Source organism: Acomys minous, assembly GCF_964271855.1.
Source record: "Acomys minous genome assembly, chromosome: 5".
Taxonomy (NCBI): domain Eukaryota; kingdom Metazoa; phylum Chordata; class Mammalia; order Rodentia; family Muridae; genus Acomys; species Acomys minous.
This window is the reverse complement of record NC_140494.1, coordinates 49,595,863-49,614,434: the sequence shown is the minus strand read 5'-3', so window position 1 is coordinate 49,614,434 and position 18,572 is coordinate 49,595,863. Positions and strand designations below refer to the sequence as shown.

Below are 18,572 nucleotides of genomic sequence, written 5' to 3'. Positions count from 1 at the left end.
TTGGGGATTTTGCTGAGAATCTCCTCAGTTAAGGTTCACCACTTCCTTGTCAACTTATAAAACAGGCACTGACAAATAACCGGGCACTGTTAATTAAGCAACAATTACGTTTCCTCCAGCTTGAAATTATATACCTTATTTTCTTAGCTTCCTCTATCTATCTAATATTAATATTTTTACAAATAATTACCTCTGTCAATATTTTATGACCTAAGACATCCAAAATCATTTTTAATTTATATTTAAGTAATTTACTCAGATTTCATCTCATTTGTTATCCCCACGCTTATATCTTCCTGTTCCCTCTCCCTCCCTCTTTCATCCTAATCCCCTCCCCTAGTTCTGTGACAGAAGGGACCTCTTCCCCCACTATAAGATCACAGCCCATCAGGTCTCTTCCTGGTAGCAAGCTTATTCTTCTTCTGAGTGTCACCAGATATCCTCATCAAGGGGAAGTGGTCAATTAGGGGGCACAAGAGTTCATGTCCATGTCAGTCCCTACTCTCCACACAATTGTGAAGAATGTGGTGTCCATTTGCTAGATCTGCATAGGGGTTCTAAGTTTACTGCATGCATTGACCTTGGTTGGTACAGTAGTTTGAGGTGACCTGCCCAGGTACAGATTTGCCAACCATAATGGTCTTCTTGTAGGATTCTAGGAACCTCTGGATCCTTCTATTTCCCCATTCTTCCTTACTTCTCTCACCTAGAGTCCCAGTAGGAAGTCCCAGTTTCTATCCCAATCTCCAGCTAAGTGAAGACTTTCAGGAGACACCTCTGTTGGGCTAGTGTCCAATTATAAGTGAGTATATGCCATATAAGTCATTCTGGATCTGGTTTAACTTACTCAGAAAGATCATTTCTAGTTCTATCCATTTGCTGGCAAGTTTCAAGATTTCCTTGTTTTTAATAGCTGAGCAGTACTCCATGGTGTAAATGTACCACTGTCCTTTATCCATTCTTCGACTGAGGGACATCTAGGTTGTTTCCAGGTTCGGGCTTATGAATAAGGCTGCTATGGATATGGTTGGGCATATTTCCTTATTGTGTGGTAGAGCACCTCTTGGGTATATTCCAATGAGGGGAATAGCTGGTTCTTGAGGTAGCCATATTCCTAGTTTTCTGAGAAAGTGCCAGATGGATTTCCAAAGTGATTGTACAAGTTAGCATTCCCACCAGCAATGGAGAAGTGTTCCATTTCGCTACATCCTCATCAGCATATGCTGTCATCTTAGCAATTGCATCTTAGCAATTTGATCTTAGCAATTCTGACTGGTGAAAGATGGAATCTCAGAGTCGTTTTGATTTGCATTTATCTGATGACTAAAGACATTGAGCATTTTTTTAAGAGTTTCTCAGCCATTCGAAATTCTTCTGTTGAGAATTGTCTGTTTAAGTTTGACCCCCATTTCTCAGTTGGGTTATTTGGTTTGGTGGTGAAGATTATTTTCGCCATCTGTAGGCTGTTTCTTTGTAGTGTTGACTCTGTCTTCTGACTTACAGAAGATTCTTAGCCTCATGAGGTCCATTTATTAATTGTTGACCTTAGAGCCTGGGCTGTTAGAGTTCTGTTCAGTAAGTTGTCTCCGATGCCAATGTGTTCCAGGCTCTTCCCCACTTTTTCTTCTAACTGATTTGGCGTCTCTAGTTTTATGTTAAGGTGTTTAATACATTGGACTCGAGTTTTATGCATGGAAATGAATATGGATCTACTTGCATCTTTCTACAAGTAGACATCCGGTTAGACCAGCACCATTTATTGAAGATGCTATCGTGTTCCCATTGAATAGATTTGGCTTCTTTGTCAAAAATCAAGTGTTCATATGTGTGTGGATTTATTTATGGGGCTTCAATTAGATTCCATTGGTCAACCAGCCTATTTCTACCAGTACTATTGCTCTATAGAACAGCTTGAGATTGGGTAAGGAGAGCCCTCTGAATGATCTTTTATTGTACAGGATTGTTTTAGCTATTCTGGGTTTTTTTGTTTTTCCATATGAAAGTGACAATTGATCTTTCAATGTCTTCAAAACTGGTATAGGTATTTTGATAGGTATTGCATTGAATCTATAAATTGCTTTTGGCAAGGTGGACATTTTTACTATGTTAATTCTCCCAGTCCATGAGCAAGGGAAATCTTTCCATCTTCTGATGTCATCTTCACTCTCTTCTTCAGAAACCTAAAGACTTTTTTCAAACAAGTCATTCACTTGCATGGTTAGAGTTATACTTAGATACTTTGTATTGCTTGTGGTTATCGTGAAGGTTGTACCTTCCATAATTTCTTTCTCAGCACATTTGTCATTTGTATACAGGAAGGCTACTAATATTTTTGAGTTAATTTTGTATCCAGTCACTTTGTTAAAGTTGTTTATTAACTCTAGGAGTTCTCTGGTGTAAGTTAGGGGTCACTTATGTATACTATCATTTCATTTGAAAATAGGGATAATTTGACTTCCTCCTATCCCATTTGGATCCCTTCATCTCCTTTTGTTGTCTTATTGTTCTGGCTAGAATTTCAAAAACTGTACTGAAGAGAAATGGAGAAAGTGGTTCCAGCAGCTGATCAGGCTCCACCAGAGCTTGCAGAAATAGCTCCCTTGATGGGGAGGGTGGTTAGTTTTCTGCCCCTTCCTCTCAGGCAGGTTCAGATCCTCCCAGTGGGCATGGTGGCCCCTGCAGAGCTTGGTAGATAGCTAGGCATCTGCCTGCGCCATTCAGACCAGATCAGTTCCACCCCAGTGGGAAGGAAGAATTTGCTGGGTCTTGGATGGAGGATTCTGCCCAATCTGTTCAGACCATGTGGCCTTAGATCAGGCAACCCAAGTGTTTGGCTTGGAAGCTGTGGTTGAAAAGGCATGTCCACTGCTGCCTGGGCCCCCATATGGACTCTGGGCCAGCCCGTAGACTGGTGGGCCCAAATCCACACTCTCCAGCCTCCTGGGCCAGCTGGCCCACAGATCAGTGAAGGAGATAAAGACTGCAGCATTCAACTGTGCTGGCCTTTGGACAGAATATCCTCGCCCTGGGGCTTTCTCAGGACTCACTTGTTGGTCTGAGGTCAAAACTACCTGTTTTCATGCATTTTTTTCCAGACCTGCAGCTCCAGGCTGGAGTTACATTGCCCACAGTTCAGTCTTAGATACCTAGTGTTGATACAGCACATGGAAGCTGCTTACTGCTGGGTATGGGTCTAGACTCTGGAGACTGTGCACCCTGAACTCCCTGGGCCATTTGGGTAGCCTGAGACTAGACCCACCTGTTTTCTGTACTTTTGAACCCCTCTCACTTATGTCTCTTCAGGATTTTTGGTCTGTACCTCACAACCTGGTCTCAAGTCTCAGTCCTGCAGGTAAGATATCCTGTGTGTTTGGTGCCATCTTATATCACTCCCCAATCCAAAAATTATTTATGCTTTATCATAAACAATTTTTTCTACCAAGTCTCTTTAAAGCAATTCACAACCTATCTTATATAGTTCTTCAAATTCTTCCAGCATTTAGCTATCACCTAATTTCAAGCCACAATCATACTGTTATGTGTATTTTTTAATAGGATTACTCAGTTTTCCTAGCACCAAAATATTACATGGCAGAAACTTTTATAAACAGTCACAGTAATTGGAATCTTCAAGTCAAACCATAAAAATTGGGAGTTGAAAAAAGTCCTTATATAGTTTCTAGGCCACTGAAATGATTGGTTGATTTGTTTTGTGACGTCCTTTTTGCCCTTGCCTTTTGGGTAACATTGTTTCTTCATGTTTTTTGTTTATTTAAATGTTTACCCTTTCTGTCTCTGTGAAGTATGCATATGTTCTAGCATTAGAATGGGAGTATACTATGTTTATAGTCACCATAATTCTCATCACATAAACAAAACAACTGTGATAAAAGACAGAAGATCTCTCTTTCTAGAAGTGTTTGAAGTAGTATGAAGCAGTAAACATCTCTCATTAGGGAATGGTGGAAAGGTCTTTGTAAAACAGTTATAAGCTACAAAAATAATTCTAAAATGAATTTCTCTGCTACAGTCAGAGGATGTTGGTTCAATTTCTCTGCATCTCTACTCATCATTACATCTTATTCAAACTCTAGTCCTAGCCATTATCTCTTTATTAGCTCCCTAGAAGACAGGCTGCTTATTGCATTCTTGGTTGTGTTATGAACAAACTGCAGACACCTTTATTTGACAAATGTACTAATAGAGTTAATCATGGATACCATTATTAATGGTATACCATGGATACCATTCAATATATATGTATATACATATATATATGTATATATATATACATATTTACTTACTTATTTAATAGCATACAAGTATGAGGTCACAAGAGTAGGAGAGTAATTCCTGCACTTCACCTGCTATAGCACTCGAGAGTGCAGGCTTTACACCTCGCCTAGGCACCAAAGTGGAGTTGGCCTTGGTGGCATGTACCTTGGTGTTCTGGCCTGAGGGTGTGAACATAGAAGAGGTGGCACAGGAACTTGCCTGCAGTGTCCTATACCACCCTCACCCTTTGCCATTTGTGGCAAGCAGAAGAGCTGTCTGTTCCCCACACTTGCTGTAGCACTGAAGAGAGTAGGCCATACACCTCACCTGGGCAGCATAGTAGAGCTAGGCTTGATGGTATGGATGCTGATGAGCCAGCCCAGATGGCATAAAAGCAGGAGAGTGTCCCTGCCCATTGATGGATGCGGCATTTCATGACCCAGCCTGGGTAGTGCAGGAGAACTCTTTAGATATTTCTCAGGCCCAGAACTAAGGATTTCAATTTGTTCACTCCAGCATCTAGCCCACTGATAAGCACTGTGATTGTATGGAGGAACTTGTCCTACAGATCCAAAACTAGAGGATCTTCATGACACAGGACAATTATAGACTATCCAAGAGTAGTCCCATTTTGGTGTCACTATTGATAGTGTAACAAAAGCCAGAAGCCTTGAGCCAATCAAGGACTCATTGCAATGAACATTGGCAAGCAAAGAAGTGTGGACAAAAGAGTTACAGTGTGACACATTATGACACATGACAGCTTCCACATTTTTTCCTTTTCCTTTTTTTTTTTGGGGGGGTTTGCAAGGGTGGAGGGTTGGTATGAGTATGTGATGGGATGGGGGTATTGGAGTGCATGATGTGAAATTCACAAAGAACCAATAAAAAGTTAAAAATTAAATAAAAATATATAAATAAAACAAAGAAAATACAACTAAGTTTTACTATGTACCAACCTACAATGTGACTCTTTAAAATATCAACAACATTAATGTAACCCTAAAACATCTTGATTTTTGCATATGACCACATATAGAGAGGCTAATGTGCATTTACTTCCTTATGCTCACATCAGATTAATATTGACCATTCCAACCCTGGGCTCCTCAACAGAAGAGAGACAGGCTGGTTAATAGAGAACACAGAGGAAGAAGACATCTATGGGTCTATGTTTCTTCCCAAGTCAATTTGTATTTGAAATTTTACTTTCCTGGCACTGACTGAATAAAGGGTTAGGAAAAAGGCCTTAATTGTGACAGAGTAAACATTAGTCAATGTAGAAAGAGGAAGAGGAAAGGACAGTGTTCTCACTAGACATTCTCATTGGATGTAGTCAATTTTTAAAAAAATTTCTATTTCTTACTATTCTGCTTATTTTAATGTTTGCCTCTTTCAGAATGCTCAGATATTCTCATTTAATATCTAATATGGCTAGAAAGAATAGAAGTATAAAAATCTCACTGTTGGTGATTATGTCATAATAAAATTTTCATTTGTAATATTAGAAGATATCCAACTGCCTCTCAACCCACCCAAAATTGTGATTTTTGTAAAACTTAAGTATAATTGTGCCACCTGTATCTTTTTGGATGTATGCCCTCCACTGGAGCATGGTTTATCTTCCAGTCACAGCCCTTAAAGAAAGTGAGTTTTCCTCTCCTAGCATCTATCAATTACTGATAGCTTCTCCTCTAGGGATAGGACTGTGTCAGCTTGCCTTTCTATCTTAAAGTCATTCCTTATTACTTGTTCTCCTCCTGTTAGACTGCCTGGGCATGGCTTTCCTAAAAAGTAGACTATAGTCTGTAAGCTGAAATAAGTCCTTTTCTGTACTAAGATCTATTCATCAGTGTTTTATCCTGGATGAAGACAAAGACGATGCAACACTCTATATTTGGCAATATCACACAATTTAACATCACTCCAAGCAAGCAGCATCTAATGCCACTCTATTCCATCAATAGATAGAAAGCCATTTTCTTTCTTTGTCTGTGTTTGACTGTGTTCTTTGTATGAGTTTACACAGATGAATACACATTTGCAAATGGGTGCTCACGATCCTGTGTGTACAAAGAGGCCACAGGTCCATGCTGTGTTTCTTATTCAATTACTCTCTACATCACTATTTGAGACAGACTATCTGAAGCTAGAACACACATCTCTACCTAGGCCTCTTGGCCTAGGAGCTCCAGGTATGTATGTTACATGTACATAATAAACTTCCAGACATACAGCCTATCATAAGTTAGCTTGTGGTTTTCCCATTAGGATTTTCTTTTCTCTTACTTGAAAAGTAAAATGAAGTGAAGAAAACCCTAGCACTGTTAAGGTCACATTAATCTATAATAAATTAAATTTTAATGTGCTAAATATTAAATCCACCCCAAAAACCTCATCACTCTTCATTTTATACCTCAGGTAAATGAGTCTGGGAGACAGATAGCCAACTAGGAAGACATCAGTCTTTAATGCCCAGATGTAGCATAAAGGAAATGGACATTAGCTGCAGCTTACACTAATCTCAGAGGATCTTTATAGGTATTGGCTCAGTCATAAATTGGCGAAGAACCTTGTTTGCCCTCAGCTGTCAGGAACTATAAGAAGAGATATTTAAAATGTTTTGTGAAAAACAAAATGGATGGCCACTTCTTTAAACTCCAGTGATGGTACGCTGCTTGTTTTATTTTCTTCCCTTGGAAGGACTATAAAAATAAGTATTAAAATTTCAGATATAGTCTTTCATGGTGATAAATATTCCATCCAAATTTCAAATCATCACCAAATTGTATCTAATAGGTATCAAAAGAGCTATAGTGAAGACATTTAACTTAACATTTAGGGGTAAATGTAACTAACATTAAGTCAGATGTCTAGGGGAGGGGACCATGGTAGAAGATTCATATATTTTATTGAAAATTTTAAGATATTGAAAGTAAAGACTGTCCACTCATATGTCTGATTTTTATTATAATTTCTTATCTGGACTTTCTTGGTGTGCCTATCTGTATTTGACATTTTGGATTTGAGTATCATCTTAATTTTGGTTGTGAGCCTAACCGTAACAGCTGAGCCATCTCTCCTACCCGAGTATCATGATTTTTAATTGACATCAGCTTAAAATTTAAAATATGCATAATATCTTCAAAAGCTATAGGAGCATTCGGCAAGTAGAATACTCTTACTTTGTGGGTTCCTTTCGCCCGGGAGGCTGGGCTGGGAATCTGGTCATAGAGTTTTCTTCAGCCTTCTGGAGGCTAGCAGAAGAAGACTCTGTCCTGAGAACCACTCATGGAGAAGGCCTCCTGGGCAGGGAGGGAACCAGCTCAAGAGAGCTCAGGGAAGCCATGCACAGCTGGGGTTGGGACCTCATAATGGGAACCCCACATCCCTTCCAGTGGGCACAGGGGGAGGGGCCAGGAGAAGGAGCTTTTGACTTGTGAAGAGCCAGATAACCTGCCCTTTGTTAAAATAAAGACAATCAAGGGTCAAAAAGCTACATTTTAATTCAATAAATTTAATGATAAAAGAAAGATAAAGCCAGGGAGCTACAGAAGGAGAAAAGGAGAATAAGCATCCTCTCCCCAGATCTGGGTTTTTAAACCAAGAAGTATTGAGTTCCAGGACACAGGACCAGGACACCTCCAGGGGATTGTCTCCAGGATAGCTTTGATATGTATTTCTTCAAAGAGCCACCTTTCCTGTGGTTTAGCTTCTGTGCTTTTGAAGTGTCCCTGCAAGGAACTACCCTTTTAACACTTTTGGGTCTGGTGGGTAGTTACCAGCAAGGGGGTCCGCTCACCTATGTCCAAGCACTAAGCTTACCAGTTTACCAGGAGAGAGCATCTCCTCCTGCAGACAAGGGCCCACATTACTTCATTTCAATTTTGATAAACATATTTCAGAATGAGGCTTGCCCTCAAGAGAAATTTACTAAATTGTCTTGTAGTCAACTGTATCATTTTTGTTTCTTTGTATCAAGATCAATTGTCTTTTGTTGTTTAAATGAATGGTGCCATCATTTGTCTTGTTTTTATCACAGAGGAAACAACCCAAGATTATATATTCCGTAATATTTTTTATACAATACCTTCTTGAGTCTCATTTACATGTCAATCAATGTACTCAGTGTGCTTACAGCTAATTATCTAATGTTTTCTGAATTTTTCAATGAAGTAAGCTAGACTGTTTTCTAACGTTTAAGAACATTAATTTTGACAGTTGATAACATTTGAGGTTTCTATATTAATTACTCTTTTTACATAAAAAAGCTTTATATAATTGTGCATTCTTACTACACGCAGTCTAAAAATTACCCAGAAATTACACAGGTTGTAAACTAGTAGGAGATGACTAATTTAATTTAATGTGACACAAATGCATCATTGTTCATGTATCATGAAGTAGAATCGTTAAACTTAGAATTAATGGCTTATTTTAGGAGAGCAAATGTTTTTAAATATAGATGACATTGGAAAGTGGTTTTATTGTGAAAATATAAAATAATATTTATTTGTTTTCATTCATGTTTTATCATCATCATCATCATCATCATCATCATCATCATCATCACCAAAATAATAATTTTTTAACACTACTAGGTCAAAAAACATGGAAAGTAATATTTTAAATAAAATTATGGTGATAAATGTGACATGAGAAAAATATGTGTTGGATTCAGTATTTCAGCTATTTATCCCAGAGAGATATAAAAATAATGCTTTTGAGAATAAATCATCTAACACTACAAATACATTTTCATAAGTTAATGGTTTAGGCAGAAGTAGTGTGAGATATTTTAAAAATTCTGCAGTGAGTGTTTTATATAGTGCTATTAATTGATTATTTTGGTGTTAAGAAGAAACAATGTTACCATTTTGTAGGAACTAAAAAGTGTATGTCTCATGAACTCTGAATTTTCCCATATCTTCCTTTTGTCTATCTGTAAGCCTAAACTATATTCAAATACTGCATTAATGCAAACATCACAGTTAAAAATTGGTATTTTTTAAAGTTAGCCAGGGCTTTAGAATTTATCTGAATATTAAATACATTCTGCACTTGGATTATCAAATGGTCCTTTGAAAGCGTGAGATTTCTCCAATTCACAGCTACAGAAACCAGAACCGTAAGTTAGGCTATTATCTTCTAGACAGCTTATACCTTAAAGGTTCAATCTTAAGAGCTTGTTATCTACAAAAATTAAGTTTTCTAACATGTCAGGTGTCAGTCTCTCATGTCAGAAACCTGCATTTTGTCCACCATATGATCCAAACATGGAACATGACCCAGGAAGCCATAGATATGATCTTTCATTTTAGTTATTTCTAACAGATACACTACAGCTTGACTGTAGTTTCCCCTCCCTCCTCTTCCCCCCCCCACCCCCACTCCCAGTAGCTCCCTGCATCTACCTTGGTTCCCCCCACCTCCATCCACTCCTCCTTCATTTCCATTTCCATTCAGAAGAGAGCAGGTCTCCCAGAGATTTGGAACTCTTCTACTCTTAGTGGGTTGCCTCTTCATGCTTTAGTATAAAGGCTTGCGCCTAGTCTTACTGTAACTTAATATGGAACCACAGATTATAACTGTGACATTAGCACTAATGTAGTATTAGAAGATCACTGAGGCTTACAGCTGAGATATAAACTTTGGAATTCCCTTGGAATGGCAGTTTTATCACTCATCAATCCATTCCAAAATAGTAACTTCAGCATTTGACACATGGAAATTTAAAGGGCTTAATTTGTTTTTCCACCTAGGAAGACCTGTGTCCATTCTCCGGCTGCTCTGCTTTGTCCCACATTTCATTACAGAGGGTAGCAAAACCTCGCCTCAGCTCTATCCACAGATTCTGTGGATCTTCTTGGTCTTCTCACCTGTTGAGCAAGCCTCATCCTAGTAGATTGCAATTTAACTTGTCATGGGTCTTATATATCTATTACTACATTAATTTTCTTTCTACAGTTTTCTAATATTCTCCAATGTATCCAGTATCTGTCTCTCTATTCTGTTTAAACTCCTTATATCTACCTGTTTTTATTTTTACTTAATCTATATATGAAACACCACTTCTGTAAAAAGGTAGATAAGTGTACTAGGTGATAAGATAATTCAGTCTATTTATGTTTTTTTGAGCTAGCTTTACAAAATACTTAAAGAAATTTACTCAAATAATATCATGCACATACATGAATCCCTATATTTTAGGATTTAGGAAAATATTTTTTAATGAATTTGAAGAAGAATCTTATTTGATGATTTGGGAACAAATGATATCTAATTCTTTCCAAGTATAAGGATACTCTTGAAGTGTTTATTTTTACAAATTTGACCTGTAAGTTTAGAAGAGACTCATAGTCCATATTAAAAGATACAGTTTGGTGTGACCAAGCTTAAAAAATGATATTTTAGTTGTAAGTATTTATAAAAACGATCTTAATATTTTCTTTAGAAATATTAACACTGATCATTTTATGTAGATTCAGTCCTCACTTAATTTTTTTTTTTTACTTCCTAAGGCAAAAGTTTATATTTCTTCCAGCTTTATGCACTTGATGATATCAGTTATCAAAGCTACTTTTGATTCATATATATGTCTGCTGCTGTTGAGTTATGGTAGTGCCTCTTCAGTTAATGGTAGCATTCCAAACTATTTATCATTAACCATACCAAAAAATACTACATAAATATCTGCAAGGAAATGGTTTTTGGTCAAACTGTAGTAATATATAAGATTTATATTTATCAGGAAAACTATGAATTTTAAGAATGAGGCAAAAGTCCTTCAGCTTTATTCCCTTGCAATACATTAACACATTTTTCTTGCATTTAAATAGTACCTGAAATAACTGACTCTGTATTCACACAGTGCATTTACTTACAAATGTTACAATAGCTGCTTTTTGGAATTATATACTACTTACTACTAAGACTTAAGCTTAATAAAGTATAAAATTGAAGTAGTTCTTAGTATTAGTGGTGGAACAAACATTAGTTGACACAAATAGATCTCACAGTTAAAATGTTATGCTCAAAATATTTTTCTTTACTCATAATTAAAATGTTATTACCTTGTCACTTAATGTTTGCAAGTTTCCAGCAAGTTTTAGTGGACTGGTCAAGAAGCATCTTTGGGATTTTTTTTTATGCAAGTCACCTGAGGTAGTCTCTGTCACACTATTTCAGATGTAATGTTAGTGAGCTCTTACAGATAGGGTTTAGAATGTTTTCAGTACATGCTGCAAAAATAGGCTCAAGTGTATTATAACAACTGAGGAATTAAATGTTTCCGCTAAGTTTTACTCAAAACTAAACTCACTATAATGGAGTTTTGTTTTGTTCTGTTCTGTTTGTTTGTTTATTTGTTTTAATTGAATTGAAAGTGAGTGTTGGGTGGAATAGACTGTTACAATCTGGTTGCTTAAGATGGGAAAAGGGAAGGAAGTGGCCTTTGCTGTGCATTGTAAGATACTTAGTCCCACTAGTTCAATGAGAGTAGAGCTCATAACAACTTGTCTATGTTGTCCCAGTTCTCTCACAGCAGATGCAAATGAGGAGGCACTAAACTCTTACTGTGCTGAAAGCTATTCTATTCCACAAGGAAACCTCATTTTAGAGTAAAACTGGCACTCTTCATGACAGTGTGCAAAATGAACAGTTTCGATGTGACCTTGTTAGGCTAATGAGTTGGCAAACTTCTATAAACTCTATTCTTACGTAACGATATTCTGTTTCTTTGAACCAATAAATACCATTTAATATATAAGTTTTCTTAGATAAGACAAGTCCACTAATTCAGTATGTTAAATTTTAGGCAAATATGGCAGGATGGAACAAATATTATGTTCTGTGTCCTCGTTAATATTGAGCTAAGTTACTACATGACACAAAACAGAGAATTTCACATTCTCTCTGGAAACATACTCAACTTCCCCCTATAGCCTAGCAGTAAGAAAACATGGAGAGCTCTTTCATACTTGTTTCCTTTGGAAGATCACAGAATATCTTTTTGTTGAGACGTAATACTTACATATTTAAGACATAATCCTTACTAATTTATCCAAACTAAATTGATTAAAAAATTTACATGAGTCCTGAATGGTCTAGATTAATATACTATTTATTGGTTAATATCATATTCACTTTTATGTAAACTGCTGCTGTCATTGCCTCTGGATTAAGTGAATTATCTAAGTTTCTATTTTGACTAATCTTAAATTTTCATACAAGTATATTTTCATCTTTGAAAATAATGAATTATTTCCATTATATGATACTGACTTATATTATTTATGGAAATATAATATATGTTGATATAATTTAGTATATGGTTTTCAATTTATGTTCATAAATATAAAAATATGTATGTGTTAATTTTGAGGCGATATTTCTACTTAAGACCTTACTTCTTGCCATTATTTTCGCGTCACTTATCTTTAGAAAATGACTATATCATCTATACAAACCTCAGGTTTCCTAGACGTCTTCCTACATGTTTACCACAAGGGATAATACTGAATATCCCTGGGAGTGCTACTTAGTTCAAACTACTTCCTGAACTTTTCTAGCTATTGTTTTCAGAAAATTTTCTTGCTTTTGACAGTACAAAGGGGCAAATATTTTATCTCCCTATCAACTTGTACAAAGGACTTTTCACTTTATGATTATGCTATGTTTTTATCCAGTTTTCTCAAAAAATATACACATTTCCTGTTTGATTGTAGATTACATCTAAATTGTTTCTATCAACTTTACTAATAAGTTATAGTAACATAACTGTCAAAATTTTTAATCTTTACATTTATGGATACGGGAAATACAGCTCCAGGTAGTACACATGCTTTGTATTCACAAGACATTGAGGTTTACATCACCGCACAATGAGTAAATAGAACAAAAAGATAAAACTTTCAATATTCAATATGATTTTTAAATAAAATACTCAAATCATTATTCAATAAATGAAAGGAAAAGGACTAAGAATTTTATAAAATTTTCATAATTTGTTGTTTCATGAAAAATATAAATGGATTGAAATAATGCTTCTCATGCAAAGTCATTCACAAATTTATTAATACAGAGTCTCTATTACATGTCTACCTAGATTGTTACATGTTTTCTTGGCGCAAAGTTGTTAGTGAGATCTTAAAAGCACAGTTGAAAGGTAAATGTTCAATAGAGTCCTACATTTTTCTGGATAGTTATTAGATAAAAATAAATATCATCTGGTTAGATACACTCTTCAACAACAGAGAATAAACATTTTCCTCAAAGTCTGTAAAGCTACCTGTAAACTACTTCTCAAAATATACACAATCCTGTTGTAGCAATCCTGTTCTTCTGGCTTTAACTCCATGCCCAGTCCCTCTGTGGCCTCCACACCCACCCTCACTTCCACCCTGGTAACCTTTTCAGTGGTGTTCCCTGAACCTATGGCCTATGAGTTGTGTTTTTTATATAACTAGTGATGGGAAATCCAAGATTACTTATTCTCTATATTTTGACCATTAGTAGATCTCTGTAGCAGCCTTAGTTTACTTCAGAAGAGGACCCTTTGATGAGCTTTGATTTAAAAAAAAAAAGATTCTTTTCTGCCAGGTATGAGGATAAACATTAGAATATAATTAGAGGCTTTGCTGACTTAGGAACATGTTAGCAGTAGTATTTCTCCTTGAGAGTCTATGTCTCTTCAACCTTGAGTAGTTGCTTATCTTTACAATATCTGACATGAATGAGTTCTTGAAGGGTTTTCTCAAGGAATTAGAATCTTATCCAATACCAAATGGTCATCCCTAAACACACACATATATATTGTAACAACAATAAAAAGTGTTAGTAAGGTTCATTTCTATGTAAAAATAATAATTGTAGAAGAATTTGTGAATAGGAGGTGAAGTACAATGGTTGGAAGAAGGAATAGGAGGGGAGGAAAGGATGTAAATACAACATATCCATGCAAGAAATTCTCAGAATAATTTTAAAATTAAAAATTTTTAATCACAATGACATAATGGCATTTCATTTTCTCACCATTTAATAATACTATTCATTTTCCACACAACAATTTACCATTAAAATGCAAAAGTGTTTGTAATTAATAATTTACAATTAAGCTTTTGTATTTTCTTATATTTATACTGTTTAATAGATCCTCAATCTGTTAACATTTTTAAACATACTAATTAACAAAAATTAGTCTTTTGCATATATATCTTTTCTGGTTTGAGGTTTTCATGAGATACCTTTGTGTTGGAATGTGTGTGTTCCTGCATTAATTTTTTTGGGAGGAAGTCTTTTTCATTTTGGTTGTTTTGTCCTATCCTAATCAGTTTATTTTTGTTTCATTTAATAATTTAATCCTTAGATGCCTGCTCATTTTTTAAGAAGATGAAGAAAAAAAAAAAGGTGTGTGTACCAATGCAAGAGTAGGTGGGGAGAAACTGGGAGCAGTATGGGAAGAGAAACTGTAATCAGAATATATTGTCTAAAAAACTTAAAGTAAGATGTTGAGAAAGCAGTTTTTTTCATGGCCATTTCTTTGCACCCAGAACTATTAGCTATGCTGTTACTGAATCTTGTAGATATCTAGGTGAATGTTAGATTTCAAGCTACAAGATAAAGGTAAGCTTCCTTCTTACCACCTGTTTATAACATAGAATGGCATTGTACTGACAACTGAATCTATATTTTACCTAACTGGGAAACTTATTAGTAAAGGGAGCTTATTAGATTCACTACCGCCAGGAGCAAAAAGAGAGTAGTGCTTTGGAAATCAGCGGAGCAAGGCCACTTGCAGATTTTCTTCTGTGAAACCCAACTGACTTACAGGCAAAGGTTTGAAGTAAGAAACTCAAAAAGTTTGGCATAATAATAAAAGTCATAAATATCTGAAGATTAGTACAAAGATACACATGAGGAGCTGGAGAGCTTGACCACTAGATGTAGGCACCAATTGTGAGAACGCTGGTTCCCAGCACCCGTGCTAGAGGCTCACTACCTCTTCACAGGTACTCTGTGCATTTGTACTCATGCACACATACCCTAACCTCAGTACCTCAGTAAAAGCAATTCTTAAAATCACACTTGAAATTTTTACTAAGGTGCAAGGAAAACTTTGAAGTTGATAAGGTGAGGAAAAATACCTTTTTTTTTTTGAGAAGGATGATATAGTGGTGTTGGCCTTTATTAGGTAGTATTTACAAAGCTGAAGCAGGGATGTAGATTGTTTGACGAAAGGAAGGAAGGGATGGAGAAAGGAGGCAAGCAGGGAAGGAAAGAAGAAAGGGTGCACAAAAGGGACAGAAACAGACAGGCAGACAGACAGACAGAGAAATATAGAGACTATGGGGAAATCAAACAAATAAAGAGGCCAAGTTTTTTAAAAGTGTCTGAAGAGTTAAATTAATATTTTTCAGAGGATGGACATGTCTACTTTGTAATCTATACACTTTGTAAGCAGTTAGTAAAACATAGGACACAAATACACACAGAAGAGCTCTAATGCACTGCAAATGCCGAGGTGCTTTCTTTACTCTATGATTTAATGTCTCTCTCTTAGGATGAACTATACTAAACAAAAGCAACTGTATTATCAATTATACAGATTAACTGATAAAGCAATGTTGGACACTACTAGACTATTTTGATTCACAATTCAGTGGTATAGTGCTTTGGTGTGAAAGGCACAGAGGCTAGGTCAGAGACAAGTCTCTCCCTTGAGCTTATCTGCCAGGGGATTGTTTAACAAGAAGAGAAACCAGGACACACTGATGATGTGCTTTCTAAAAATTATGTGTAAGAATATAGAACAAGATGTTGTGCAATCTTATAGATAGGAACATTTAACCATCTCCACACATATATCACTATGCCCCGGCTTCTCTTTCTGCAGAAAGCCACAGGCAAAATATTCTGAAAGGAAACAGTCCTTGGAAGAATAAGACAAAATTTTGTCTGTTTCAAAGTATAAAGCAAAATTAAACACAAAGGAACATGAAAAAAACAATATATTTATTTAAATTATTCCTTGAAGTCAGTTGTGTTTGGCTTTTTGCTTGCCATTTAATTAGAACAAATTAAGATAACTGGAAATAGAAACAGTTTAAATGCCATATTCTGCATGCCACTGAAGGTTTTTGAAGACCTTATCAAACTATCCTACTGTATCTTTCTATAGAATCATGTTATCTGCTGCACCTGAGATGTATATTCTTGTGATAAAAGTAGACCAGCAATTGACATGCTCATAATCTGATCAGATAATAATCAACTTGTATAATTTATGTATCCTAAATAACATGTAATAGCACTTTCAACGTATTGGAAGTAAACATTATATATAATTGAGATATATGAGTATAAGACTTCATATTAGAGTAGAAATATATATGTATATATTATATATATTTATATAATGTGTATGAAGAATAAACTTACATTTGAATTATACCCTACTGTATCTATAATTAAATTATTTTGCACCTATATACAAAATTCTATACCAGTGATTTAAAAATAACACTGTGAGTGACAATTGAGGCATTATGTTGAAGAATAAATTGACTAACAATGAGACAGGTTAACTCCTGGCAACACCCAGCCTACTTCAAAGAGGATGATGTGCATCAAAGAATCTCCTTATGGAGATGGCTTCAAATGTGACAAACAAACCACTGGGTAAAATGTTCTCATTTCTACCACAGACAGAATTCTGCCAAAAAAGGGGCAAGCTTGGATGCAGGCAGAGTTGATGGTCTGCCAAGACAGGGTAAGCAAGTCCTCAATAGTTCCTACCTCACAAATATGTTTGTCGGATATATAGGACCAGAAGGCTGAAGAAGATGCTCCAACATTACAGAGAGCTTTGGGTGACTATTCAGGTAGCAAACTGTCTCTGAGATCTTCTCATTTGGAAAGCTACTAACCCACACTCCCTGCATACTGAGGTAATCAAGTTTATTCATTCGCAAGTCCCTAATGGAGTTGAAGAGCAAGTAGTTTAGTTTTACAGTTAAACTTTGTTGTTTAGGGGTTAAGATATTTTCATGTCTAGACAGATGTTTTAAGATGATAATGACAAGATGTGATGGAGATTGAGTTACATTCAGAATTTTAGATGCACCAAGATAGGAAAGATGTTTTCTTTAAGGCTGTCAAATACAAATAGCCAAAACACTAAAAGTAACATTTACATAATTCCTCATTGTGTCATGGTTCTTCTTGTGAGAGGTGCTTTATTGTATATATATGTAATAATATAAATGTATATGTAAGAAAAATATGTTTTAAAAAATAGATAATTGGAAATATATGATTCTAAAGCATCTTTGTCCTTTTTTCATTTTTGATAGTTTCATCCATATATTCTATGTGTTACTATTACATTCATCCTTCTCCACATATCCAGCTTACTGTGAATCCCTTTTTCCTACCATCCAGGTACTAAGTACCTTCATCAACAAAGGAAATGAAAACTTTCCTTCAGCAACCAATGTCAGTCATTACCTCCACCCAACTTTTTTCTCCTTTATCCCAGGAAGGGATGGGTTAAATTCTCTTTAGCTGTTAAAAAAAAAATAAGTAAAGTAATAAAAAAAAAAAGTGAATTCAAGAAACTATGAAAATTTTAGGAAAACAGAAGAAACTTGCAAGGTTTATAAAGAGGATGTTAACTCAGTCCCAGCAAGATGAAGCATTTTCTCCATGAGAAGTGTTTGAAAATTATAACAAGTAGGAGCCTACTGGGCTTTTGAACACCAACTAATTGAGACCTGAATTTAGGCGGAAAATATTTGAGAGTAAAACTTTAGTCCTTAGAGTTTTAATTAATCTGAGAGTCAACTTTTTTTTTACTGTAAATATCCATAGAACTTCATTCAATATTGTTCATGGTTTGACAATTATTAGTCATTATTTATCATCTTCTTATTTATGTGTGTAATTTTCTCCTAATGGACTATAAGCACTTTGAAAAATGACACAGTGTCTGATTTATCTTGCATAAGCAAGGAGCTAAACGTCGAGATGTTACTGAATAATACCAACGACTAAACATCTCTGGCTGTCAAGATTGTTTTCCGAACATCACAATCTAAATGTAGCATGTAACACTTGAGATCAGATGATTTCATCAAGCCAGGAGCCTTGACTGTTTATACCCACAGCAGACATTTGTCAAGCACTTAAGATCTTCTTTCAATTTCTCCACAATTAACAACAAAAAAACCCAAAATATACACCACTACTAACAAAGTGAGAAAACACCATATTTAATACAAAGTGTATTATTCATCTGT

General features: G+C 35.7%; 1 protein-coding gene across 9 annotated transcripts in view; it reads left to right on the top strand.

The window, feature by feature from the left end:
- The window catches only part of CDH12 (cadherin 12), a 1,018,075-nt gene that overhangs the window by 430,490 nt on the left and 569,013 nt on the right, over positions 1 to 18,572 (top strand). The window contains exon 1 of one of the 9 annotated variants that reach the window (XM_084781277.1): positions 3,254 to 3,352. The exons of the other annotated variants lie outside the window; for them this stretch is intronic. The gene's annotated coding sequence lies outside the window, so the exon portion shown is untranslated. Of the gene's footprint in view, positions 1 to 3,253; positions 3,353 to 18,572 lie in introns of those variants that run through there. 9 annotated transcript variants of the gene reach the window in all.